The sequence below is a fragment of the Aythya ferina genome (genome assembly GCF_964211825.1).
Source record: "Aythya ferina genome assembly, chromosome: 1".
Classification (NCBI taxonomy): domain Eukaryota; kingdom Metazoa; phylum Chordata; class Aves; order Anseriformes; family Anatidae; genus Aythya; species Aythya ferina.
The window spans coordinates 94342944-94370387 of NC_140296.1; the positions used below are offsets into that span (position 1 = coordinate 94342944).

General features: G+C 42.0%; 1 protein-coding gene across 5 annotated transcripts in view; it reads left to right on the plus strand.

Annotated features, from left to right (window-relative positions):
• The first annotated feature begins 1744 nt into the window (after positions 1 to 1744).
• Positions 1745 to 27444, plus strand: part of ERG (ETS transcription factor ERG) — a 148774-nt gene continuing 123074 nt past the window's right edge. Inside the window, exon 1 of one of the 5 annotated variants that reach the window (XM_084516075.1) lies at positions 1745 to 1796. The gene's annotated coding sequence lies outside the window, so the exon portion shown is untranslated. Of the gene's footprint in view, positions 1797 to 2437; positions 2781 to 27444 lie in introns of those variants that run through there. The other 4 variants (XM_084516080.1, XM_084516077.1, XM_084516074.1 and 1 more) reach the window with 4 other exon arrangements.

The following is a 27444-nucleotide window of genomic DNA, read 5'->3' on the forward strand; positions in this document are numbered from 1 at the left end:
CATTTCATTGAGAAAGGGCCTGACATGAACCAGGAACCAATACTTAAATTAATACAAAACATCTTGGGGGGAAAGGTGTTTTTTTTTTTCTTTTTTTTTTTCTTTTCTTTTTTTAAGCATTAGGAAATCATAATGCTTTCTGGCTTCTTCAAAAGCAAAAGATCCAAATATGCAGGAGTCATCTGGCATGTAAAATAAAAACGAGGGGGGGGAGGTGTAAAGAGAGGGGGGTACCTACAAATGCTTGGGACAAGCTTGAGAGGCAAGTGTTGGGGGCAGGGGGGGCATGGCTTCATGGCTGGCTGAGAAGCCTGGCTCTGTTTTTTTTCCTCTCTGGCCCCACTGGAGGCTTTGCATTGCTCCAGGGCAGGACGCTCAGGGCAGGGATGTGTGAGACCTTCCCAGGGTCACAGCAGCCAGGTCCTTACTGCTCCTGCAGCAGTATCCTCTGTCCTGCCACCTCTCCGCGTTTTTTCCCTGACTGGCTGAAGGCACAGCCCTTCATTACAGGGATGCTTTATTCTGATCGCTCTGTTTCTATTTATATAATAACCTAGCAAGCCTCTAAGTGGAAAACTCGACTTGGTAGTTTTGTGGGGAGGTGTCTGTGAGCTTCTTGCTTCATTCACCAGCTCATGTTCCTAATTTTAACCAAACTGCTCCGTTTTGATTTTCCTAAGCTGTGGACTTAATGCCTGAGAGCTCGGGATGTTTTCACGCCCACTCTCTCAGGCCACAGGAGTGAGGCCATTTGTCTGTAGCGGGGGCAGGTGAGGAGGAAAGTGAGATGCTCCCCATCCCTGCACCCTGACCTGCAGGGAAGGGACCACACGGGCTCACCGGGAGATTGCCATAGGTGGGTGCTGCTCCAGCAGGTCCCACTTTTGGGGCATTTTGGCTCTTTGCTTTTCTTACCTTAGCTGGACATGGACTGGATTGTTGCTCAGGACCTTTGGGTCATATCCTTAGACCCAAAGGCAGTATGGTCCAAAGCCACCGTGCTCCCAGGGCAGTTTTCGGAGGGAGGGGAGCATGTGGTCTGCTGGAATAGGCGCACTATCTGGTACCCTTTGGCATCGAGAGAGTTAAAGGTCCTCGGCACCCACCAGCCCTGGTCTAGGCAGTGTCTAAAATCAGTCCTAGACCCGCTTTATTTTTTCCTTAAAAACAGGAAATGGAGCCCTGAAGGCTTTTCGACTGGAGAGAGAGTGAGGAGGGGGTATGCTCACTCTGCCCATATCCAGCCCTGAGCCTGACCCAGACTTGGGGGTCTCTGTGTGTGTTTTTTTATTTCTTCTCCTTTTTTTTTTCTATTATTTTGGCAGACTTTTTGGAATGTCTGGGAGCTAAGGGCTTTGCTTCATGGAGCAGAATTCTGAAGCAAGAAAAAGAGAAAGTTATAGACTAAACCACAGAAATGTAAACATGTCTGCAGCTAAAATAACTCCACTTTCATTGAAAACACTCCTCGCTCACAATCAGACTTCTGTGTGCTATGCTCAATAAAACTGCATGCTAATAGCAACCAATTAATACATTATGTAGTTCTGCTTTAAAAACTGAGACGCTTTTAATTTTTTTTTATTTATTTTTATATCTTTTTTTTTTTTTTTTTTTTTTTTAATTAAGGGAGTACTCGGGTTCTCTGCATTGTACGCCGGCTCTCGGCGCTGACCGCTGGCTGAGAAGCGCCGGGGTGACCGGGCGGAGGGTGATGCCCGGAGGCTCGGCGGGGGTCGAGGCGTGCCCGGGGGAGGCCGGGGCAGCGCGGCGGCGGCGGCAGGAGCGGCGCCCCGGTAAGGAGCCCCGGGGCGGCGGGAGGGCAGGACGGGTCGGGACTGGACGGGACGGGACGGATGGGGAGAGTTGGGAAAGGATGGGATGGGATGGGACGGGACGGGATGGAGCGCACCGCCGCGGTCCTGCCTCCTGCCGCCGGGCTTCCCGTTGGCGTGTGCGGTGCGTGTGTTGCGTGAGTGTGCGCTGTGTGTGCTGTGCGTGTGCCAGGTGAGCGCCCTGCCAGGGCCCAAGGCTGCTCCCCGCTCCGGATGCGGCCCCTTTCCATCCATCCCCTCTCCAGAGCCCGGCTTGCGGCGCTACCCGCACCACTCTCTTGTCCTTCAATTTCCCCGCTCCCTCTTTATTTCTCTGCACCCCGGAGCCATCTGGGCAGAGACCAGGCGTGGGCTTCACGTCGGGTCCCCCCACGACCCGCACTCTTGTTCTACCCTTTCCAAACGACCCCGGGAGGAGCAAGCTGCCGCGCCGAGCCCCTCTCGCCCCGTTCCCTCCCCTCGCCGGTCCCGCTCACCTCCAGCTCCGCCCGGCCCCTGCCGCCCCCCCCCGTGCGGAGCGGGGGGCGCCTGGGGGAGGGCTCGGGGGGCTGCGGAGGGAGGGAGAGGGGGGGTCCCCGCCGCCTCCTCCCGCAGCCCGGGGGGTGCGGGTGCCCGGCGGGCAGCTCGGGGCCGCCCCGACGGCGGCGGGGGAACCGGGGAGCGGCGGGGAGCAGCGGCTGCCCCGCTCGGCGATTGGAGAAACCAAGAGGCGCACCGAGACCTGGGCCAGCGCTATGGGCTGAGCCCGGCCCGACTCCAGTGACTCACTGCTCTCCGCAGCTCCGCCAGCCCCAAGATCGCTCACTCCCTCCTCGCTCACGCTGCCGCCGGCCGCTGCCTTCCTCCCCCCTCCCCTCCTCCTCCTCTTCACCCCCCGGCCGCCCCGGCCGGGCCCCGTCCCCTCCCGCCCCATCCCCGCCCGTCCCCTGACCCCTGCCCGGCCCGGTAAGTCCTTGTCTCCGGCCGCTCGGACGTGCCCCGACGGTGGGGGGCCGCAACGGGGCGGGAATGGGGTCGGGGGATGAGGGGGGAGAGGGGCAGATGGGCACGGGGGGCAGCGAGGGGTGGAGGGGGGCGAGGGGCTGCGGCACCCCGAGGCCGGGGGTCGGGGCGGTAGCGGGAGCCGAGCATCCTCCCGCGGGCGCCGGTTGCGCAAACTTGCCCTTCCCTTCCCCGCCGGCTTTATTTTAGAGCGGTGACACTTTCGTTTTAAGGCGTTTGCCTGCTTGTCTCGTCGGGCGTCAGGCTCTGAAATACCCCTCCACACTTTTTTTTTTTTTTTCTTCTCCCTTTTTTTTTTTTTTTTCCTGGTTTGTTATAGCGGTGTCGGTGCCTTTCTATTTTTTTTCGGCAATTCGTCATTCAATTAACTAATACCTAGACTGTCTTTTCTAAAAGCTGGCTGGTTCTTGGATGTAGGAGAACCTTCGGTTACCTGAGTTGGTCCGATGAAGGGTGGAGGTGATTGTGGTACTTTTTAGAGCAAGCGCTTCCATACAATAAGCAGAGCTCTATTTTGGTGACCAGATGACTTTCCTGTAGACTTTGGAGTGTGCATAATCTTATTTGCAAAAGCTGAAGTTGCAAGTTCTGGCTAACATAAACTTCCATTCATTGCTGCCTTTACAGAGAACCCGCAGTATAAATAAACACTTTATTTTATTTTTTATTTTTAATTATTTGTATTCAAAGTGTCATTCTCCGAATTAACACTCTCCGCTTCAGCTCTAAAGTAATACATTGGAAATCACATTCTACCCATGTAATTTTGAGTCTATTAGGAAAACCAGGATAGGTCTCTGAACTGCACATGGAGAAATGTCACATTCCTTTAGTTTAACCCTTTAACCACTTCCCTGGTTTCATTGAAACAAGTGAGGAAGACAAAGACAGCTTCTCAATAAGGCATGAAAGGTAACCTTTCATCAGGATATATGCATCAGGTGTGTGATTTCAAACACACCTGAGTGATATGGAAAGCATGCAAGAAAAGGGTCCTCAGACATTGTTTGACAACTTCCTAATTAAATGGAAATAAACAAAGGCTAAACAAACTAAGCCATACTCATGTGGGACAACTGTATTTTGATATTGATTATCTTACCTATTTTTAAAGGACGTTAAAAAAAGTGTGTATTGAAAGAGTAATGTTAGCTCTTACTTTCTTTCGTACATATATGTAGGCAAACAATGGATAGCATGCTGTGCAGTTCCTTGAAAAAAATTGCAAGAAAAAAAAATCACTACCTCCAAAAACATTTCAGGATTTAGAGCTTTGAATAGCATCTGTCCCCACCTCCCACAATTGAGTCCCCAAAGTTAAACAAATCCTATAGCATGGATAGAGTTACATGTTGCAGGAATTTTATAAATGATCTGTCAGTATGAGTCCTAGATGTGATTAGTCAGACTTTTTGCTCCTGAGGTGTTACTCTGTTTTGCTTGTAATTTATGTAGATTTGATTCCTAAAGATATATACTAATAGACATCTATTAGGATTATTTTTCTTCCAATGGTTGATAAACAGCACAAACCATGGGGCTTCTCTCTTTTTTTTTTTTTTTTTTAAACTAAGTTTGAGCTCTTTGTCAGACGCCAATGCAATTGGGGCATATGAGTCCATTGAGCAGTTGTAGTGATATGAGCTATGAGCTTAAAACACAGATTGTTACAAATTCACAAGTACAGTCTCTGATTGCAAGTACGATAATTTGTATGTTAACAGGCTAGCCCTTTTCTGTTTGAAATTGCAGTTTGAATGCTAGCACAGTTGCTAGTGTTCGTTTTATGATTACACCCCCCAAAAAACAGTACTTTCGCCTTTGCAATGCGGATGTGTCTGTCCTACCTGCTCTTCTGGGGGAAGTTTATTTTCTGTGCATGCATGGAGTTGTGCAAACAAACACAAAATTCCCTGATGGTTGTTTGTAGTCCAGTTGGTTTGAACAACATCACATGAGCAAAATACCTAGCTACTGATGAGGCAAATCCTCTCCCCTTGCACCCTCTACAGAGCACCAGTGCTTTTCTAGCCAAGTTTGAGGCTAATTGCATTGGTTCTCCTTCTGCAGAGCAGTACATTTTGACTGCTTAATTGAAATCCGCATATGCAACAGTTTCTCCTCTTCATTATATGTCCTCCACAGAGGTTCAAAAACACATGAAAAGCTTTTGCAGTGCTATTGGCATCTGGTAGCTCTGAAGTTATGTTACATTTCCTTCCTTTCCTTGCCTCTGCATTACTAAACACTTGAGTTATTAGCAGGTAACAGCAAAATCATTTAAAATGCTTGAGCAGAAGTGAACCCCTTCCCTTGAAATACCTATTGGCTTTCTCCCTTTTACCTTTCTCCCTTTCTTCTTTTCTTTTCCCTTTCTCCCTTTCTCTCCTTCTTTCCTCTCCTTCTTTCCTCTCCTTTCTTCTTTTTCATTATCATGAACCTTGTCATTTTCTTTTAAGTGAATATGTTACTTCTGGGGGAAAAGACAGCTGTAAGGTCAACAGTATTTCTGTTAATCATGCAAGCAGTTTTGTAAAAGTCTCTGGCCTGAACTCTAGGTGGTAGTTGCTGACATGGGGGTATGGTCAGAGAAGGCCCTTTGGGCCTGATCTATACCAGCTATGGGCTCTGGTGCAGGCTTGGGCTTGAACATCCAGTGCTGCATACTGTGTTGTCCTGTTGCACAGCGAAGGTAGGCCAGGGATTAGTTTATGCACTTTTCCCACACAGTTTATTTTAAATGCTTTTGTTAAAAAGAGAAAAAAAAAAGTTTTTGTTCATAAGATATTTTCAGTCTGTATTGCAATGATGTTTGCCTTGGGTTGCAAGAATTACCTTGTGTGCAATAATACCACACTGGTTTTCATTGTGCCCACAACAGGCCACTTTCATAGCCACTAGAGTATTTTTGATTTCCCAGTGTGGCTCTGGTCATGCACTTTTAGTCAAGCAAGTTTCCCTGTAAAGTTGAGCATCACTTTATCCTTCACCCGAGCTGAAGACTTGAGCCACAAGAATGTGTGTTACTTTGGCATTTCGAATGTAATGAAGTAAACAGAGAAGATCTAATATATTTCCTTCACAGTGTTGTTAACTAGTGTAGGTAGAAAACTGGCAGTCTTAAATTACTTAGCTAAATTTAAATGTCAGTAAAAAGTAGGCAAAAGAAAAAAAAAATTAAAGGGTATATCTAAATATGGAGTTGCGGACATATCTGTTATATTTAAACTCCATTTTAACCTCTTCTATTTATATGTAGTGGTATGTGTATAATCTGGAGGGCTTGATTGAATATGAGAAACAGCAATTTCACAATGAAATGCAAAGAGTTTGTTATGCTGTAGACATAATGCATGTACTTGTTAATCGGTGTATGTACAAAAACTAAAATGTATGCAGTGAGACGTTTTTATGTTGTTTAAGAGCTAAAATGATATTTGATCTAGAGAAAACATGCCATTTGCACAGTCTGCTTCCCGCACTTCTGTTGTAAGCGTATCTCCTATTAACCTCGGTGGCACTTTTTCTTTGACTGCATATGAGACTGTGGTGTAGCGTTCATTTTCATGAGCTTACCTTTTCTGTGGCACATTCTGAAACACCGCTTTTTAATTTGGAAAGCTCTCATGGGAAGTGGATTGTTCTTGCATGCTGCTTGCATCAGATGAAATCCCTCCTTGGCACAACTTCATTCCAATGAGAAAAACTTATTCCAGGAACAAAATAGATAGTTATTTTTTGTTTGATAAAGCATCATATAAATATTAATTTGTCTGCCCAAAGAGAAAACAATAAACATATGTTTTCATTTTAGCTGGAGATACAACACACTTTGATAGACAGGGGTTCGAGAGGAAGGGCCTCAGCTTGCAGCCACACAAGCTGTTCAGCTGAACTCCGTGTGACCACTTGTGTCTGGGAGCTTGCTTTCGTGAACAACGGGTTGGAAAGCCAGGGCTTGCTGTTGAATTGAGATCTTTTGTTTTGATTTGTTCTAATGCTCATGCTAAGTGATACGATATCCAGGTGCTTATTAAAATGTCTTGACAGTAGCATTGTTTTGAGCCTTCTTACTATCTGCTAGGCAATGCTGTGCTGCTGCTGATCCTTCCAGCAGAGAGAAGCCCGCAGACGGCCTGTTTGCTCAGATGCTGTGTAATATTGGTAGAGCATTGAAAAGCAGCTGCCCCTTTCAAAACGTTGCTCATGCAAATGAATCTTGACTTCTGTTGCGTTTCAGGTCTTCTGAATTTGTCAGGTAGTCTGTGGCTTTGAACTACACATACCTAATTAGCTGCTGACTTAAAAAAAGGGTTGGCTTGTAGGAAACGATCAGCACCAGTAGACTTGCAGTACTGCATTGGGCAAGTTAAGCAAATACGAGCTCAAATGTGGTTTCAATCAGCGTAGTTTAGACACCCAAGTTTTCGAGTTTCTGCAGGAGGTCTGTAATGAAACAGACTTGTTTTTTTTTTCACCTCACAAAGAAACAGGAACAGGACTATTGGACTTTGCCCTGGCTGAAGAGCCAGACACTACCTGAGAGCAACTCTCGGAGCCAGACTGGATAGGGCAACACAAAGGTCTTGGGGTGCATCACTACCAAATCAGGGAATGCTGTCGGTGGTTAACACACACACCTTCATCTCCAGTGAGGAGGTCAGGGCTGTCCCTGCAGCACATGGGCTGCTAGCTGGGATGCAGCTGGGTGGTAGCAGCAGCCCTGAATTAAGGCTGTGCAGGTGCAAGAGGGTCAGGAGAAGATCCTCTTCTCAGTTAACCTCCCCTCATCCCAAATACACTGCCTGCTGAGCAAGCTTCTTGTATTTCCACTGGCTGCTACAAGTAGCCTGCAAGGGTCTATTTTTTGCTATCACTGGGCTGCTAGTAAATATGCATCAGAATGTTTCTTTTTAATTTTTCTACTGCTGAGAGTGGTGGGCTAGGACTAGCAAGCAGCTTGCAATATTCAGCAAAATATTTTTCAAAATCTAATTGATTTCTTCTAATTTGTAAGTCATGTAGCTTTACTAGTTTGAGCTTCTCATAATGCATTCTGACTTTGCATTGAGTTTATTACTTAGTTTTCAGCTTACTAAGCACGGATGTATGCAGTATATTTGATCTGATTTGTTGGAAGCACACTTTTCCAAGAAGTCACATACATTTTTTGACATTTAATAGTTGTACTGTATGCAGTTAGCATGTGATTTCTGTTAGTATATTTGAGTGCATGTGTAAAAATAATACAGATTTACTGAGCTGCACAAAGTATCCTTGCAAATTGCTGTTATGTAATGACAGCATAAAAACCAAACAAACATGGCAATTGAAGTAAATGTACTTTAGACAAATCACATTTTTATCATTGATTATATTTTTATTTTCTGTGTAATTAAAACAATTAAAAGATCTTTAAAAAGAAAAAAGCTTAGTAGCTATACAGAAGGGAAGTCTGAAGCAAAATTCAGTTTTCTAAGAAGTCTTTGTCAGTTCTGAATGAACTCTGTAATAAATTTTAAACCTGGTGTTTTAAAGTTCTGTTTATAAAATGGACTGTTCTCTATAGAGTTCACAAATTATACAGAAAAGATTTATAGTATAACTACAAAAGTAACATTAATACATTGCATAACAACTTGTGCTGAGACTAAACTGCAAATGTTGCTTGAAAAAGAAGCTGATTTGCAGGACCCTTGTGAAGCAGGTATGGTAAAAGTTACCAATCATTTCTCCAAAGAACTACTGTAGCACTGATTTTTCTGACTGTAGTTGACTCTTCAAAGGTTTACAGAGTTTTAGACACAGGTCTGTGCCTGTGGCATTAAAAGCAGGTTTGAAGAAGAAGAAAAAAAAAAAAAAAAAAGAATTTGAAATCAAATGAAGACTGGTAGGCATTTTGTGCCTTTTCCCTAGTTTCTTTATATTTGCTTAGAATGTGAAACTGGGAACTCGGATCAGTACTTTTCATTCCTTTGCTGTGTTTATAAGTTCTCTGGTATTTTTATGAATTTATAGCAAACAGTCTGTAACATGCTCTGTATCTCTAGCGATCAGGACAAGCCAAATCATCTGTCACCAATATGTATGTCAACATCCTGAAACCACAAAGAGCACCTCTTATTAGGCACAACCAAGGTTTCATGTCAGCAAAGCAATTCATCATGCTCTTGAAATGAAGAGTGCAGAGAAATCTGAGATTTGGGTTCTTCCACCTTCTATGCAGAGAAGTCAGATGTGCTGTAGTGAACCAGAAGAAACTTCTTTGCAAGTACAGGATTCACCTCACCTAGCTGTAGCCATCTAAAAATCTAGCAACTAGTGAACAGTAATTGTGTCAGCTCCCTTCCTGGCCAGTCTTGCCAACCTGAGACAATCATGACCATCTGGGAAAGTCCCTGGGAAGGCAGCCTCTGTCCATCAATGGAGATGGGACTGCTGGTCACAGGACTAGGTGTCTTGGCCATCAGCTGTCTGCAGTTAACTGCTATGAGTTCTGCATCTGGGGACCGAGCCAGGCCCCAGCAGCTGATCTTAGGGAGACAGAATGAAAAGCATAAATAAAAGTACAGCAGAGAGACCAAATGAATGTTTTACAGTCTGACTGGGAATTAATCTTATTGCTATTTATTATTTTTATTTTAAAGTTGACCCAGTACATAATAGTTTCATTTTTACTGTCACACACTTTTTACTGTTCAGTTTTATCACCAAGATAGAAGCATTAGAAATAGCACTGGAAAGACCTTTTGTGCTTTCTGCATGGCTATCTCTTTTAACTCCATTAGAAAAAATATAAAAAATGAAAACATTAACTGTATTTTTTTATAATTACAGTAAGTTAGGAACGAATAAACCCTGTTGTCTTTCTATTAAGTGTCCATTATGCTCATGAAGACAAGGGAAGGAAAGGTGATAGAGCCATACAGGTGATACACCGGGGGTACAAAGCTGAAATCTCCCAGAGTCCACCTTTGGCCTTGGCTGCAGGAGCGCAGAGCAGAGATGCTGCAGGGTCAGATTTGTTGCCGGGTGTGGGGACAGAGGGAAGGGGAGTTCTCCTCTCCCCTCTCCTTTGGTTATCAACACCCCCTATGATGAGCCGTGTGTGGCATGGGACAGGGAAAATGATGGACTGTGGTTCTGTCCCTGCAGCTGCCCTCAGACGCACATCCCGCCCTAGCTCCTGCACCTCATGCGCAGTTCACAAGTCCCTGTGGGTTTTGGTCCAGTGTAGGATTTATATAACTCCTCACTTGCTGTGTTGGTTCTGCAGGGCTAAAGAGGAGTGAGAAGTAGTAAAAATCTATTTTGGTCACCAAAGTAAGCAGACATGAGTCAGAATGCTCACTGGGAACAGATCTGCTGGATGAAAAGGTGCCATTTTTACATAGTCACTTCTCTGACCATGCCCTTTAAACTCTTACAAAAATAGAGTACTTTCTCTGGCACTTCTCTTGGAAAGCAGAAATGTGTGTTTGCTGCACTTCAGTCCTCGCTTCAAAACCGGACAAATTGTGTGCAAGTTTTGTAATGCATATGTAACATATGTTTAACACCAGGGAAAATAGAAAGAAAGCATTTGGATTTCATGGGGAGGGGATTTGGGTTTGGATAGTTTAAACATTTGTAGTGGAAAAGTGTGATTCCCAGTTCCTGTCTGAACGGTTGGATGAATTCTGGCGAGCTTTCTGCCCTGATTTCTGGCATCCTCGCTCCTCTGCAGAAGTACACTTCTGATCAGTAAACTTGTGCAGAGCACAGTGAGAATCCTTTTGACCATCGACTCTGGGTTCCTCTTGGACCATGCAAAGCGAGTGGTCTGAGCTAAAAATGAGCCTGAAACCACATTGACGTAAGCCGTCAGTGTTTATGGACCTGCAAGGAAACAAATCATCACTGGCAACCAGGATCCTGAAGAGGTACTGTTGATGTGCCTGTGGGATGATGATAATATCCTCGTGCCAGCAGGCTCACGGTGAAGTTAATTGAGCTTGGCTCTTCTGTGTCAGCTGTGGACCTGCCCAGGCAGGCTGTAGTGGACATTGACTCCTCTGTATTTATTGTTCCTCCGTATTTATTGTTCCTCCATTCAGTGGGTAGTCAGGGGAAGGATTAGTGAGGCAAAGGACTTCACAAAAAGTCACTCACAGCTAAGTAGGTAATGCTGAATTTTTAAACTCCTGTCTCATAGCCTGGCTGGTCCAACAAAACTGAGCATGAGTAGTGTATTCACTGCATCTGCAAGTTTGTCAGTCCTGTTGTTCTCCTTTGGACCAGTTACTCTCTTGAAGGGGGGAAAAAACAAAACAAAACAAAACAAAACAAAACAAAAAAACCCATGTTTAACATATTTACCATTTTCAGTTGATTTTACACGGAAAAAACAAACACACAAACAAAAAACACACCAACCCACACATGCCTCCTCCTCCTCCATTCCAGAATAACCCATGAAAGAGTTTGAAAATTCTGAATTGTTGTTCAGTGGATGAAATCTCAACCTTGCCTTTAGCACAGGAAACAGGCACTGCTTTTCCTATTGGTAGAATTTCCCTTGAATGAACTCAGAGCGTTTTCACTTTCTCTGCGTGGATTCATCTTTCCTGTATGAGGAGACTTGGGTCATACACCTGCTTACCTCCTGCTCAGTCTCTGGCCTCCTTCCAGTCTCTTGGCAGCAAGGATTCAGGGAAGATTTGCTGTCAAGGTCTCCTAATTTAATTCCTGACAGGACCCGGTAGCTTCCTATCACAGGGGAATCCTATTTTTTTTTTGTTCTAAATTTGAAAGGTGTTTTGGATATGATGACATTTACAGCCAAAGCGCATCACCTTTCATGCACCTTTTCTTAGTGAGACAGATCATGTCAGCAGGCAAGAAGAGGGAGGAAAACCACCACAGGCTTGGGACATACAAGACTGTCGCTAGTCTGATACGGTAAATAGACATGAAGACGTCTCTTCTCAGCCCTGCTCACATTGTCTGGTATGGAGCTGAAGTTACCATGGGGAAACTTTAAACCATAATTTTTGACTGGAGCTGGTACTGGTTAGATTTTTTCCATGATCAGGCAGCCAGCACGCTGGCTCTCAGAATCACGGTAACAGTTTTAAAAGATGAACTCACACAGGGAAGAAGCAGCACCTCAGTGCCCAGGATCCCTCTGTTTTGAACACAAGGTTACTGCAGTGTGGTTCAGCTGGTGATGCGCTAGGGTTAGCTATGCCACACCTGAGAGTTTTTTTGCTGCTTCAAACCTAAAGTTATTAAAATTCACCCCCATCTTTTTGTGTGTATGTGCCTGGCTGTAATTTGCCTGGAGGAATGAAGAACTTGGCTTTTAGGTAAACATAATGTTACCGTTGTACTGTTATAATTACAAGCATTTTAAATTAGGTATTGACAGCTGTTGAGAGCCGGTTCTCAACTATGCCTGCTGGCAGGCAATGCAATGTCTACCAGCTCCTAAGGGGAGCCTTACTGCAGGCTGTGAGAGTAACTCATTAACCAGTTAGTCTATGGCGGTGTTACTCAACATATGGTCTGCGGGCTGCTGGTGGTCTGGAAGACATTAGAAAGTGGTCTGAGAAATGATGGCACGAGAAAGGCAGAAATAGCCCCACATAGACAGATTCTCTCACCACTGGCAGGTATGTGCCTGTGCCAGCAAGCTGCCCTGTGTCAGTGGGTTGTGCTGAGATATAATTGCCTTAGCCCCCCGGTGTGAGCCTAGACGTGTGGACCTTCAGTAATGGCACAAGAGGGGAGGGACCCTTTGCTTGATCAAATCAGTGTGGAGCAAGTCTTCCTCCATTAAAATGGATGAATGCTTTGCCTCTTCTTTCTGGTGTTTCTGAAGCACGGGATGGGCTAAGGGATGCTGCCTCTACAACAATGTTGCTAGTGGTAATGAATGCTACAGGGAAATGGACGGCGGCAAGCCCATTTCCTTCACAGTGGGAGGAAAGTAGTAATTCAGGAGACCATTAAACTTTAGAAATACCTCTATGAGGTCCCTACAAAGATACACTCCATTTAGATTAAAGTCCCATAGGGCCAATTACCTTGGAAGAACATAAGAACTTAAACAAAAGCTGAGTTAGGTATGCTGCCCACCAATGAGTTTGAACAAAAATGGGTGCAGGGAGAAAACACTTGTGTGTATTATGAAAGTGAGAACATTTAGAGTAGCTCTGTGCAATAACCAACTTTTACGGTTCCCCCTGGATCAGTGTGTGCAGGAAATATCTGTGGCATGCTTGCTTTTCCTGGAGATGACAGCAACCCTTTGGCAACCACTTTATAATACATGCTCCATACTTTTCAAAATGTTGGGCTGTTGTTTTACGAATGTGCTTTGATTTTCTGGTGCCAGAGTCTTTATGGTCTGTTTTCTACTCCTCCTAATTTGCCCATTTCCATTTCAACCTTGGACACTTCTCCTTGAGTGCCATTCGTTAGGTGCAACGGTGTCTCCATCTTTCTCAGCAATAGCATTGGGATGGGGCTTGAGGAAAAAGGGCAATGAACAAAAGTCCCTTATGGTCCCAGCATAAACAAACAAACAAACAAACAAAAAACACTCTATGGCCTGTTCTGGTCTATGTCTGGGTGACTGTGGGCTGCTGGAGGTGGAGAGATGACTTAACACCATGTTGTGGCCTGAGGGTTAGGACAAACAAATTTGAATCCCTTTGTTTCAGTTAGTGTTTTCTAAGAGCAGGTTGAGTAATTTGCACAAGACAGCAAAGCAGAGCTCATTACTAGCACTGGGGCTATAGTCTGTCCTTGCTTCAACTGATAGACCACAGTTTTAATTATTTAGCTATTTACAATCAGACCTGGGTGCTGGAGTGCACTGAACTTTTGGGCAAAGGATTTGGAAAACGAGCCAGCCCTAAGACACTGTAGCAACAAGTTCCTGAAGGTGTTTGCTGATGTAAATTACTGCATGGTTTCGAAAGTGCCTCTTCCATTTAACATCATGAAAGAACTTTCTTAAGGGAAGGCACAATAAACAGCCTGAGGTCTAATAACTGAACATGCAAACCTAAACAGTTTGAAAATACTGCTTGCTTAAATAAGAATCATTAACATTGTAACTGATAATGAGAAAAATGCTCATGCCATTAGTGGTTTACCACTTTGGTTCCAAAAGGATAAAAACAATTTCATAAAAGAGACCACAGGCTGTCCATTTTCAGCCTCAGTGCAGGGCAAATGCTTTGGAGAACATGAAACCCATCATTTAAAATAATAATTTAGTATTTGTGTTTGGTAAGCATGGTCAAAATGCCCTTTGAACACACCAGAGTGCAGTGATGCAGGGCTGGGTGGATGCAGGTTGCAGGGACAGCATTTTGGCTCACCCTGGTGTGATGCTGGGAGCCCTGGCCCTGTGTTTCCTTGCCTGGGTGCTGCAGTGGGTGCTCCCAGCTCATTCTCCCACCAGGGACAGTGCAGGTCTTCCAGCACACCTCTGGGACCCTCACCTGGGCGAGCACATCCATCTGTTTCTCCTTCCCCTGCTGATGGTGCAGGGCTGGGCAAGTTCATGAGGACAGCCTGTGATCCTTTCTGCATTGTCCCCAGTATTGCCTTCTGCAAGAGAAGCAGTTTTATTTTCTGAAAGATTGAATCTCGGGCAGACTTCAGTGATCCAGTGAGGGAAACAAAAGTTTTTGGCTCTCCTAAAGCCTCAGTGAATATGTCCACCTGGTCCATCTGCTTGCTCCTTTGAGAGTGGCCTCTTCCCCTTCCCCTGTGACCCTTCTTCCTCCCTGGGCAAACCAGGCTGGGTCCTAACTCTTCCTGCTCAGATTTGTGGAAGGATTTGCACTGGTTTCAGCCAGGATTGAATTAAACCCTGGAGAAGACCTGGTGTCTCCTATCCTGAAAGCTGAGTTTAAACTCAACGCGCTGTGTTATAGCCTTGTCTTCAGCAAGGGAAGCTGGAGGTGGAATTGTCGTCTCAGGCTGTCTCTGACTGTGACTACAATTACACGAGTTTTTAGTGATGCTTCATGCAGCCATACATGTATTATATTGACCATGATATTTGCTCTTATGTAAAAAAGGAAATTTCTCCCTGCTCCCCTCATTAAAATGACTGTTGTGCCTCATTGAAAACAAGAACCAATTAAAGAAGGAACACAGTTGGGCAAATGACAAGAGAAACAGAACTGTGCCAAGGTGAATTTTTATGGAAATACTGTCTGAATAGTATTTCCATGAAAAGGCAACTTACAGATGTAGACTGCACTTGCATGAAGGAGAGTGTAATGCACCACACCCTGAATCTGACAAGATCTATAAACTTCTCATGTATTTTTAGTTTAGGCAACAAAGAGGCCATATTAAAACACACACACACAAAAGATTTATTCTTTACTGCAATGTGATCGTATTAGCCCCAATGGTGGAAAAAATAAGCCAAGGGGGAAAAAAAGTATATGGAAGGAATAATATTTCAAATATATAGTCAATTAACTAACCTACTGAAAAGGAATTTTTCATTATCATAAGAAATTTGACTTGAACTATCAACAGCATCCTAGTTAAGATAATGACTTGTAAGTCTGTGTAAATCTATCTGGTGGTCCTCTTCCTGAAGGAGCATGAATGGCTTAATAACTGCAGAAGGTTGTTCCTGTTGATGGCTGTGGGATTTTTCTCATTCACTTTAGTAGAAAAGGGATTAGGGAAGCAATATAAAAAGTAAGCAATGAAGGATGATTGATGTTAGTGTTCAGAAAATGGGAGAGGGGAAAATAGTAAAAAAATTCAGCCTACACTTGAAATTGCCATACTTAGATCTACTTAGACATATTTTCTGGAGGTGTCGTAGCCTTTTCAATGGGCTGGTTTCCAAATGGCCTGACCAATTTTAGTGTAGACTTGCTGGCTATCAGCAGAGCTCTTGCAAAGGTTGTTTTTTGGAATCTGTTAGTTTTCCCTTGTTTCTGTGATTTTTCATTTCATACCAATCAAGTTTGGAATGTCCTGAGAGAAATTCTTGAGACAGCCTTGGAATTTTTCAGCCTATTCCTGCATGTCACTTTCTGAAATAAATGTGAATACTTTTTTTTTTTTTTTTTTTAAATCTACGATAGCTTATAACTTGATGTCATTGCTATTCTAAGAATAATAACCCATGGCTGTTTAACTGGCTTGATTGTTTACATTTCATTTTGACATTTCCAGAGATAAATTAGAAGTAATAGTAGTAAGTATATTCTCCTATCGTCCTTTCAAAACTTGTCACTGTCAAATAGAATTTGACTGTGTATGGGTTTTAAAGATAAAGGCAGTTGTCAAATGACATAGTGTATTCATAAGGGTCTGCAATGGAGGAGATCACATTACAGAAAAACTTTGAGTTAGGTAGCCCTTGGCTCTGGTAGTTGGGAGTAGAGGTGAATGACTGTTATTTTTAAACAATATTAGGTTTGCCAAAAAAAAAAAAAAAAAAAAAGGAATCTCAGCAGGGCTGAAATTATGAGGAGATTTGAAGATTTGGTCGTGGCATTAGGAAGAGTTAGAATATGTGCTTAACAAGGTGCTGTAGCTCTGGTGCTCCCCAGTACAGGTTGTAACCCATGCAGGTTAGTTCCCTGCTCACAGTCAGTTTTGGAGCTGGGGATCCATGCTGATTGGCTGTCTCAAGACTAGCACATTCATATGACAAGCCCTGGCAAAGTAACAGGGGATCACCTGTCAGCAGAGCACATCCCTGCTCGCTGGGTGACAGTGGGCACTATCTCTGTGCTCCTCTCACCAAACCTCCCAAGCTGGCATGAAGCCCATATAAAAAATGTAATAAGCCATGGAAAATGCATCAGTAGCACGTGCTGACATCAGTGGAACCCACATGGGGATGGAGAAGGGATCCTGTTACCCCCTGCTCAGCTGCACAACCCTTTAATCCAGCTGGGAACTAAATGTTAACCCTTTCAAAGCTCTCCCAGTGAGGAGGGAGAGGGCAAGAAAATGTTTCTTATTTCATTAAGGTTTAACCTCAGGTCTGTATAAGCACAGATGTGCCAACAAAAGTGCAAATGGCTCAGCAAATATTGAAGATGGAAATGGCTGTCCTGGGGTGAGTGAATGCAAAGCTGAGTTCAATCTGCTGCAGTCAATAAACTGTGCTGTGCTGTGCTCTCATCCTCTACAATGTCAGAAGAGCAATGGAGTGAATTACACCCTTCTGTTTACATGGGGACTGATTATTGTCCCTTGTGCAGTTGGAGTGTTTCACTAAAGAGCAATTCATGGCACATTCTCCTGAAAAAGAAGAAAAATCAGTTTATGCCAATGTAGGACTTCCTGCTATCTCTAGTTACCACACCCCCACTCCACACCCCCACCTGAGCATGTTCAGGCATCTCCTGCATAGCCCTAGAAAAGAGATATTACATCTCTGGGTTATTACCCCAGTGCTTTTATTTTTCAGCCCACTACAGGAAGGGTTCATAGAGTATATCCAGAAAGATGTTTTTGTTCCCCACCTTGGGTTTCAGTCCCAAGACTGCCAATTAAATTATCCCATAAATCCTCCATTATAGGTAGTAAAACCTAATTTTAGATTTCCTGCCCACTCTAGTGTCCTGCCTGATTGCTACCAGTTGGAGAGAGGCTCAACCTGTTAAGCAGACAATTGTAGTGAACTGACTTTTTTCTGTGCCACATGTGGAGAACTTTTTAATATGTGGCATTTGGTCATAATTCTCTCTGGCTATTTTCTACCTCTTAGTTGCTCAAACTTTTTTTTTTTTTTTTTTTTTTTTTTTTTAAGGCTGGAAAGTAGACATCTGTAATTTATTCTTTTGTCAAAAGGTTTTGTGAGAGAAAAGGTTGTTACCATGTAGATTGGGAAGAATGTTAACCTACCTGCCACCACTGAAACAATAATAGTTTAAAATTAGTTCTTGTATAATTCCCATTTAAAAGAAAATTCTTGCATTAATAGATCTAACACATTTCTGTGTAAGTTGAAAATATGTCAGGCTATCTGAATATAAATGCATTATTTCCCTTTTTGTTCAAATGCAAACATACTGTTTAGCTGCAGAGCTAATTTTCTTGAGGGAAGCTTCTGCCAACCACATTCTCACTGTGAATTTTATTTCATGTGCAGCCTCACTAAAGATTCCGATTTTATTATGCCTTTAAACACCCCTAGATTGATATTTTTCTTCATAAGCTGTGCCGAGGACAAACAATAAATAAGGCTGCCACAAAAAGTGGTTTTGTCATGTGAACAAGGGGCAAGCACCTGTGCATTGCCCTGATCTTTTGGGAAAAAGGGTACTTGCATTCAATGTGGGGCACTTCCCACACTGAGATTTAGGTAAAAATCAAGAATCTGTCTGTGAGGAATACTTAAACCTAAGGTTCTCCAGGAACTTAACATCTTTCTTTGGCTGCCTGCTAGATTTTGTTGTTAACCTGTTAAAATCTGTGACTCACCAAAATCAGGTATTTTAATATTGTAGTGATACCTGAGTACATCTTGCACCTCAATAAAAGGTGCACTTCTCACTGTCTTTTTGGATGTGACTGTATGTCCTGCCTGAATAAATCGGTGATGTTTTAACAACTCTGTCAAATCAGGAATGTCCGTGGCAGTCAACAAGGGGCTTTTTCACCTCCAGAATACAGTGCCAGGAAGTTGCAGGGTTTAATTCAGATACAGGGTGCCTATAATCTTATAGGCATTTACAAAAGGAAAAAATGCTGCTGAGAGAAGTCATGCCGAGGAAGGAAACTGCTTCTGAGATTAACGTTACACACATGCTGTCCAGGACTTTCCTCTGGAATCCAGATTTGGTGATCTATCAACCTACTGGTGATTTGTCAACTCTATCTACTGAGGTAGGTAGAGTTCAGGTGAGCCTGCGGGCGAAAACCCCAGTACGTGCAGGTAGCACTCATGTGGTTGCACAATGTTGTGGCTTAGAAAGCGTATGTCCTAGCTGGCAGGAGGACTGTGGGTGCAGAAAGGGGTTGTTCTACATAGACGGACAAACTGAACGGGGTTGTTCTACATAGACGGACAAACTGGTTTTGTTTGTTTGTTTGTTTGTTTGTTTGTTTTTAGCCATCCAGCTCAGCCACACCAGCAGCTACCTCTGAATGTAAGCCAAGCAGCCCCCTTTGGCAGTGCTGCCCAGGGTGGGCTCTCTGGTGTCCAATGAAGGGTGCTCTTTTTTAGCTTTCTCTCACCTTTTAAGAAAGATAGTATTTTCAAGTCTATCAACCCTGTGCAGAACTTGGAAAAAAATGGGAAAGTCTGTGATTCTGTGATTATTCCTAAGTAGATGGAAGAAAAGGTCAGGAGACACTCAGATATGCACACTTCTTTGCTTAAAGAAGTGGGCTAAAAATGGATCCGCAGCATTTTCCTTGCTAAACGAATCTTCTCCACCTAGCTGTGTTTATTGTACTGTGACTGTATGTGGGGAGATTATCATTTGTTAAGTGATGCCTGAAGCACTGTATAAAAAGTAAAACATACATAAAGACTAACAAAGAAAAGAAGAAAGGAATTTAGGCCTCCCAGTCACAGCGCTGTTCCTTTAATGATAGCCGAAATATAATGTGCATTTTCCATGACATGTTATCTGTCCAGCTTAGGAACCTGTAAATATGAGGGTCTGTCCAGGCAAGAATCAATGGTCCCATCAGTGCTCAGGCATGGAGAACAGACAGACAGTTTGATGGAGAATGTGGAACATAGGAAACAATCACAGATTTTCTGTGATAAAGTTAAGTGCAAGGGTGAATAACTGTGCTGTTCAGAATGCATTTGTGCATTCTCTGTGAACTGTTGGATTTCTGGGCTGTGTAGTTTGCTCCAGAAATTAAACCTTGTATCAGAATTGTGCTGCTCGATCACAACTTTCCTGGACACAGTGCCTATAAAGAAAACTTTGAAATGCAATCCAAGTGACTGTAACCAGTCAGCAACATCTCTATCTCTGTAGGTAGAATGGGAAAAAATTATTTGAAGCAGAAGGTACTTGATTTATCTGTGGGGAAACCTAATCATGGACTAAAATGTCAATACTGTAAATTATTTCCTAGTTGAATGTTGGTATCAATCTAACAGCAACACCTTCACCTGTGCCAGAGTTTCCAGCTTCTTCTAGTATCTTCTGCACTTCAATACCTGTTTGTAGTTCTTTGAATTTTTAATTGAGGAGCAGCAAGAAATGAAGACAATTTGATAGCCAGTCCAGTAACAGTAGGAATTCTACACTGACTGATTCTACTAGGCACTTTCAGACTTTCTTCATTTGGAAATACTAACTTTTTCCACTGAGCTTAGAGTTTTGCTGAACATCCAACATCATGCAGGGGAATGCTCGTAATTCTAGGTATCTGGCTGCAGAATTTGAGCTAGGCTTGTGTCAAGTCTGTGCTGTCTTGAATATGCTACTGTTACTAGAGAAAAAAAAAAGTCTCTCTGGTATGCTAAGAAGAAGGGACGTGCTGGGGTTTGTAATTTTAGCATTACAGATTCTTTATTATTAATAGATTAGTGGGGATTTTTCCATAGACTCCTATGAGTCACAAGAGCTCCTGTTACTAAATTTCATATACTCATTTATTTATACAACTATACATGAGGTCTTATGGTCTTTTCAGCCCAGAAAGAGACAAGCAGTATAAGTGTAAATGCAGTTTATTGAGTTCTGGAGATCATAAATATCTCCTTTAACATCTGATTTATCTTGAACTATGTGCATTGAAAGAGGTGTCTCAAAATGAGGAAAGAAGGGGCATATGCTGCTCCTTTGGACAACCTGTGTATTCATACCCAGAATGAAACTTTGGCAGAGAGTAGTTAGAATTAAACTGTCACCACCAAAGTAGTTTTACTTTATGTACTGAAAGGTTATATGAGTTTTATAGGTTCATTTATTTTGCTGATTAACAGTCCAGTCCTGCTCCTGACTAAGTCTTCTGTTTTCTTCATCCCTGTGGCTTTCCCAAGATGAGCAGAAGAGATAAAGTCTCAGGCAGATGGAAATGTGAGAACAGGAATGTAAAATGAGGAAATTATGTATTCTTCATTTTCCCCTACCAACATATATTTGGCTGGACTTCATGACAACATTTTGTTTTCATACCACGCAGAAACCATCCAGGCACATTGCAGTAACGCAAGACCTCAGTATACCAATGAGACTGCTATATATCAAGGTGTTAGCTAGAAGAAATGTGTAGCAAAGAAATTGGGACCAGATGATGGTCTATGGTCTGTCAATCTTTCAACTTCTTCAGGTTGTATACTATATTAGTAGAAAGCCTGCATCTTTAAGATTGTATGTGTTAATCTCAATTTTTACGTGTTGCTGCTGATTTTATTTCATGATCTGTTCCATGCCAAATGCCAGAAAAATAACATCTACGTTCAAACTAAAGTTTATGTAAAGCAAGTGGGTAAGTGTTATGTACATCATAATAATGTAGGTTAGAATAATTTTTCTTTAATGAAGTTTAAATAAGCTATTTAAAGTAACTAATGAACTTGGGTGTTCCTTGTTGTCCAATCTGAGTGTTTTAGCAGATGGGTGCTGAACAGATGTTTAAAATCTGGCCTCATTCGTGCCTTGACTGGATGAACAAAACTACTTAGCCTACTTAGAAAACACTCACCTGTGCTTCTTGCTGCCATGGGAAAGAACGTTCTGAGAAAATAAATAAATAAATAAATAAATAATAAATAAAGTATCATTGTCTCTTCTTGATATCTCACCACTACTGAAGTGTAATGACAAGGAGACATTATTTTCTTGAAAATTAAAGATGAGTAGGGAATGCCTCTATCTCATTTATTTTAGCTATAATAATAATAATAAGCAAGAATTAAGAGCATTCTGAATAGCTGATTGATAGTAACATGAGTGTTTGCAACAAAAGAAAACACTATGGTTTTATTTCCAAGATGCAAACAAAGTTGATGTATCAAGACATCAAGGCCATGTTGATAGAAAAGGGGAATATTGGGCAATATAAAGAATTATGAAAAAAAAAATTGTTTTGGGTTAAAATGATGAAACAACCTGAACATATACTATCTGTTGGCAAACAAGAGGCAAGTTTGTCTTTTCTTTCAAAAGGTCTGCTCTTTCTAATAAGGCAGAAAAATGTCCTGCTATGTGCAGGTAGTGCAGAGCTGCCTTTCTACTGTGCTGAGCTATATGGTAACTTCTGTCATGCTGTCTGCCGTGCTCCCTTTCTAAGTCCCTGCCATAACGTAAAAGCTGTTTTCCAAGATAAGAGAGGATTTAAAAGGTCATACTGGTTTTAATAACGTGTGCACACACTGGACAAATGAGACAGTGTATGCTGATGTTATGCTATTCTAAAGGGTATAGTAAAGAGGAGACTGGCAGAAAGTAGGGTATTTGGTTATCTCCCTTTATTTTCTGACATGACAGCTCGCCAATGCGTTATTCTCCTTTTGCTTTGCCATTTTCTCTTCTTCTTCTCTCTGGTAAGGAACACTTTTTAAGAAACAAATTGTCTCCTTACTTGTCTCTACAGTGTTTCATACATAGCTTTTGCCCCTTATTTGCATTCTGCATGATGATTATAAAAACAGTCTGTATCCTAAGGGTGTGTTAGCTCAGAAGGGAATCTGCCTATGAAATTACTCTTAGGATGATTTTCCCTGTGATTATGGAAAATAACAGCTATGAGATAAGTGCACTGTTGACCTGTTAATTTACATGAGTGCATGTGGGAAGAGCATGCTGGATGGGAGAGTGTCATACGTGTTAATTTGCAACAAGCTTGTAAATGTGAGGTGATTGTTTAAATCTGTAGTCCTATAAGTGAAGGTTTAGTTACTAAAAGAATCAAATTTTTCCATAGTTGAGATGAGAAAAGAGCACAGTTATAGGGGTAGGTAATTCTCTGTAAGGAGTTCTTTTTCTTAAACCCAAATTATTGTTTTTAATTATTTTAACAACCTCCTTTTCTTTATGGTAAAGAGTTTGGGTAAATATATTTATGGGCAATCCTTTTAGTTATGTTTACTTAGTGACTTTTCATTAGTTTCACAGACTTCCAGAACAATGAGTGGGTGTCCAAAATTCTGTTTTAGAACATTTAGGATATGTAGTTTTTCTTCTATATGCATCTTAAGCATTTCTGTGAATCCAACCATTAGAAGTGTTGTCCCTGAGCTCTTTCTGTGTTGTCCTCAAAAATTCATGAATTTGACTCCCTCACTGGTCCATGGAAACATACTTTCAAGGAACTCTGAACATCCAGACCTTAGTTCAAATCCTTGCAATCATTTAAGTAAAGTGCAGATGTGAAATGGGATCTCTCTTCCCTGTTCAGGATATCCTCCATTCATTCCATTTAAAGATGTTTTCAGATGGGTCTCCCTCAATCCCCTATGTACGAGGGGGTCTTTCTGAGTAAAAAATTTGGTCCTGGAGTGAAAAAAACTCTAGCCCACATGGTTGAAACATGTGGAAAGTAGGACACATGCATACCGGTCTCTGCTATGGTTACTCTCTGATTATTTATGTACGACATAACATTGTCAAAAGGAGCAGTTAAAATACCCACTGTGCCTTTGCATATCCCATCAGATCTTGGAATGTGCTCCTAGGAGTCAGAGTCTGTGACTCCATCACAGGTTGGACCAAAACCTGCTCCAGCCCTGTGCCAGGTGAGAGCAGCATCTGACGAACTGCTGGAGCAGGGAGAGATTCATGAAACTGGGGAGAAGAGCCATGATACTGATGCTTTTCCTTTTGTTTTAGTTCTCACAAAACCTTTCAGAACCAAACTATTGTGCAAAATTGGTTCAAATGTTGTGATGGTTAGGGATGGATGAAAGCTGCATTTTTCCCCCTGAAAACAAACAAAAAAAAATTCAAGAAGTCATCATCCCTAAATTTAAAAAAGAAGTGTCTTGCTTGGAGCACTTCCCACCAAGAAATAAAAATATCGGCAGTATTCCCGTCATCAATACCACATTGTTCTGTATTCTGCTCTGCAGGGTTTCAACATGCTCTATTTGATTTTGACTTCAGAGGACGGAAATAGACTTGTATTTTTAGGTAAATATCTGTTGTTGGATTGTCCTGCTTCAGAGCCAGTTCTTTGGACTCTACAGGAATTTCACTGTTTTCACTGTTCTCAGTGAAAGACTTGCTCTTTATTCCTGTGGAAGGATTTTTAAGCGAAGTCAATGAAAACTAAGCTGCGGAACAGTTTCAGCTCCCAAGAAACTTCTATGTTGAGACCAGTGCCCATTTTTAGCCCCAGAGTGAATAACAGAAGGCATCAATTAAATTCAATTGACTTATTTTAATGCAAGTTTGTATGCAGACCAGTCCTCTTCTTAATAGCTAAACAAAAGTATGACTGAGATGAAAGAGTATACTTTGTAGCTAGACATGAAGCATTTATCTCCTTACATGGCACTTCATGTTTCCTTTATATTCTGTGGCAAGAATTTCACAGTTAAAAAAAGTTTCTAGATTAGGGAGAGAAGCTGCCCAAATATAGCGATGAAGATGCTTGAGCCAAGCTGAGGATTTGGTGGCTGTTTAAAAATTCTTTTTTTCCCCCCTTTTTAGTAACTCTGATCCTAGCAGAGACATGGGGTTTTGTTGCAGATGGTTGTTATACATACTGAAAGGCCTGTATACTTACAATATGCTCCATAAGCTATTAAATGCTGTAAAAGCCTGGCAGGATTTATAGTTTGCATCCTGCCATTAGAGTTTCCTCTGAAGTCTGTCAAAGGGACATAATTCCACTCTAATTAAAGCTATTCCCCCTTTCCAAATGTGAAACTGGCCTAATTATGACTAATTGTTTCACAAATATAAAATAGACCTAATTGTTCCTTACCCCTTGACCACTTTGCCCTGCTTACTCTGAGCTTTGCAGAACCCCTGTGGAGGGCTTTTTGTCTCCATTATACTCCATCAGGACTATGATATGTAGCCAGAGGAAAAGGGAAGGTATCTGGAGCATGTTATTACTTTTTCATTGAAGGTAAAAACAGGCTCCGTGACATCACAGTATGTGGGTCCCTTACTGCCCCACAGATCTCAGAAATGGGGAGAAGACTTTCAAATCATTGCACTTTGTACCCTTCTGAAAATACTAGCTCTTCTTCTGCCTTTCTTCAAGGAGAGCAAAAAAAAGATGTTGACACCAGTTACTTGAGGAAAAATAGATGTCATTTTGTAGGATGTTTGGTGTTGTGACATTGTCTGGAGAAAATCCTGAGTCATTCTGAAGTAATTTGGCAGTCAAAACACCAATTCTAATCACAGCTAATTCATGTGTACCACTGAGTCCTTAGGAAATTCATACAACTTCTGTATGCCATAAAGAAAAAACTTCATACCCATGACTAACACCATCTTAGTTAGCTTTGCGTGCAACATGTCTTTTTAAGGTGATAGATTTTTTTTTTCCTCTTCTTTTGGTGTATCAATCAATTTCAGAGTGCTGTGTTTTCCAGTGTTCATTTTCATATTAGTTTGAGACAGATTTGAAGCCCACTAATATGAATAGGATCTGAGCAGGATCTGAGCCTTTGATCTTTGTAGTTCATGTTAGAGATTGAGTCCATTAGCTACACAAGGGTTTTCTTTGCTGGGTCTGAGGTGCTCAAATATGAAGCACACAAATATTATACAACCAGTCTTGCAAATATTCTAAAAGTAAATTCCAAGTTCAAAAAGTATGGCATACTACAACAGCAAGCATCAAAGAAAGTGGAAGTGACAATACAGCTTTGTTTCTTTTTCATCCTAACTAGATTTCATTAGCAGGTTGAACAACGATGAGTCAAAGCTTGGGATGGAAATAATAGTAATTTAATTTTTCAATTCTACTGAAAAAACACAGTCATGGCTGTTCTAGATCTGGTATTTGACATTTATACACACCTGGCATATAAAAAAGTGGAAGGAATGGGATCTAGATTTAAAGGAAATAGTTTGAATCACTCAGTTAAATTATTTGAAATTCCAAATTTTTATTTATTTATTTATTATTTATTTTTTCTCTTAGGAATACATTCTTTTAAAGAAATGAAAGACTGAAGTGTCAGAAAAAAAATAAATCTGAATCTACATGCTACCATGTTCAAAAAAAAAAAAAAAAAAGTTAATGCTGTAATATACAGCTTTTTCTAATGGCTAGTGATTTTATAGAATACAAATTGGGAAAAAAAAAAAAAAAAGGAACACATTTTTGGTACAAATTTTCAAGCCATTATGGGACTTAGAATTCTTAGTAAAACTATGATAATATATTTGTTGTGACACAGCAAGTCAGTGGCTAGAAGAAATGATGTGGCCACAACAGCCACATGCCTGGTATTTTTATTGCCCTGGTAGATGGCAGAAAGGTGCTTTAAAGTGTAGTCCACAAGAGACGCCTACAATGCCTATTTCACCCTCAGAAATTAAACATATCCTAAATCACTATCTAAAGGGTTTCTCATCTCCTAAGTATCATCCCTTTACCAGCATAGCTACAAATGGACCCACATGGATAGACACTAAATCTCCTCTTGAATTAAACTGAATAAAGTTAGGGTACTGTCTGACTGTTGTAACAAACCAATGCAGCACAGAGAAAAATATAAAAAGCATGAATGGAAAAGGTCCAAAATTTGCAGAATAGACAGAAAAAAAATCATGGTGGTCTTCAGCTACCCAGTAACGAAGTGCCAAGAAGATACATATATACTCTTCCCAGAGGTATATAGCAAAAGGCCAAAAGACAACAGTTGTAAGCTGCCATAGTGGAAATTAAGACCAGAAACAAGGAAACCAAAACAAAACAATAAAAAAAACACCCTGACTTTGCCACACACTGAAACAGATGACCAGAGCAGTAGTGTGATTCGGGCCTGGGAGATATTCAGAGCTTGACTGGGCAAGGCTCTGAGCAACCTGCTGTAATCAGCTTTGAGCAGAAGTGAGGCCAAATGACTTGCTCCCATCCAACTTCATTTGTTCTGTGATTCTCTTGCCCCAGATGCATATGCACTCCTCATGCATAGTCCACCACATAAACATGGAGATGTTGCTGCAAGGATGTGGTAGAGTCAGGAGGCATTGCTATGTTCAGCATCTTGTCCCAACACGAGGTGGGATTTCCTTGTGTGCTCTAGAAGTGGGAGATTAACTCAGTGTGGCAGCAAAACAGTTGTGATATGTTGTAGGGGTGCTTCCAAGGGAAAGGAGAAAGAAAGATTTCTTGAGGGGCAAATGAAGATCCAGAGGTAAACATTGGCCTAACCTGTATGTAAGCTCCTGTCAACCAGGAAGCAGTTTAAAAATCACAGTTCAACACCACAGTTGTTTTGCCATCTGGATTGGTTCTCCTTTGCTAGATCTCCATGCTGGACCTGGAGTTCACCATATGGGAGACCACAGGACAATGTTGTGTTTGGTGTCCCAATAGATAGGCCACTTAGACTGACAGCATCTTAGTAGCTGACACAAAAGTCGTATGCTCAAATTGCCATAAGCACTGTTGATTGTTACTGGAATAGGTCAGAATCAGCACATAGTAGTCAGCAGAGTTTCGTAAAAAAAAC